This window comes from Camelina sativa, chromosome 8, assembly GCF_000633955.1.
Source record: "Camelina sativa cultivar DH55 chromosome 8, Cs, whole genome shotgun sequence".
Lineage (NCBI taxonomy): Eukaryota > Viridiplantae > Streptophyta > Magnoliopsida > Brassicales > Brassicaceae > Camelina > Camelina sativa.
Genome location: NC_025692.1, coordinates 15,499,435 through 15,501,073, shown reverse-complemented (window position 1 = coordinate 15,501,073; position 1,639 = coordinate 15,499,435).

Genomic DNA, 1,639 nt, shown 5'->3' with positions numbered 1-1,639 from the left:
CCCCCCACTCAGACATGCACTCGACTGAGTCACGGTCGATTGGCATTGTCGAGCTGCCCCAATCACCTTCCTCCAGTCACCAGCAGGACCCCAGCTACACCTTTGATAGTATGCAGGAGGATGTGGACAGCTTCTTCTCCAATCCTTGAGGTAACATTATCACCTTACCATTGTATATACCATAGCATTTCATATGTTGTGTTTTGTTTTAAGTCTTGAATCCTCAAGCAAATTTCTTTCACACAAGGGACTGTGTGATTTAAGTTTGGGGGAGGGTTTGAGATAGCATTTGATGTTGTGTTTTGTTTTCTTATTTCAAATTTTTATCATCATCATGTTAGCACTTGCATAATCATCTAAGGCATAGGAAAACCATAAAAATTTGAAAATTTTTTGCAAAAATCTTTATAAAAAAAGAGTGTTCATGTAGTTTGCATTGCATATTTAAGTATTTTGTTTATCATATAGGACTGTTTGCATTAGGGATCTATGATGAGTTTTTCCTTGTTAGCTTGCTTAATTCACTAGACTAGGATCAATGCCCAAGTTAATAGTACTTTGATGCTAGTTGAGTGGTTAGAAGCATAAGATTGAACCAAGCCTTGAATTCCTGAATTGCATTTGGTCTAAATTGAAGCATGTTGTGATTTGATGCCATTTCCTATCTATAAGAACCTAATATTGACTGTTAATTATCAATGTATGCATTGCTTTAAACTCATGGATACCATATACTTATTTGGATCATCTTTCTCCTTTTGCCACTCTTGTTGATCCAAGTAGCTGATTTCACTTTTAAATCAGTTTCCCTACCCCTAACCAAACCTTCTTTCAAGCCATGTTTATTCTTGTGTGTGTGAGGCCTATTTTTGGGATTGAGCTTGGTAGAAAGTGTTAGGTTTGAACTGACAAGAGTAAAACCTTGTGTAGTTCTAGTTTGCATTTTTCAAACTAGATAGGACTAGGTGGTTCACTTGTTGGGTTTGGGACTTGGCTGTTATGAGAAGAAAAGAGGAAAAAGAGAAAGAAAAGGTTAGAGTCTTTAGGAGGGGAATGTGTTTAAGTAAATTTAAAGTCTAGTGAAAGAATGGGAAGAATAAGGTTATCTAAGATGGTTCTAGTTAAAGAAAAGAAAAGAAAGCAAAGTGAAGTTTAGCAAAAAGCTTATATGTCTTAAGAATAAGAAGAAAAGAGAACCATAGCAATAAGAAAAAAAAAAAAACCCATTCCACTAGAAAGATCAATTAAGAAACCTCTCCTAAGACTTTAAAACCAAAAGAGAAAAGGGTGAAAGAGAAAAGAAGAAGTTAAAGGGTAGCACTAGGATCATTTGGGTTTAGATTGATAGGATAAACACTTTGGGTACCTTTGGGTAGACAAGGCTTTATTCTTGTATGTGTCTAGGTGTTCTTACCTTTAGCATTCTTCTAAAGCTCAATCCATTTTTATGAGAGAACCTTGATATTGACAAGCCCCACTCTAAAAAAAAAAAAAGACCATCATTGTCTCAAAACCCTTTATTACCAAGCCAAATGAGTTTAAGCATTGCATAGAATTGATTCATGTTCTTGATTAATGAATGTTAAAGGAATTGGTTGATTTGAATGCATGTGGATATCTAAGGCTTAAATCAGTAAAG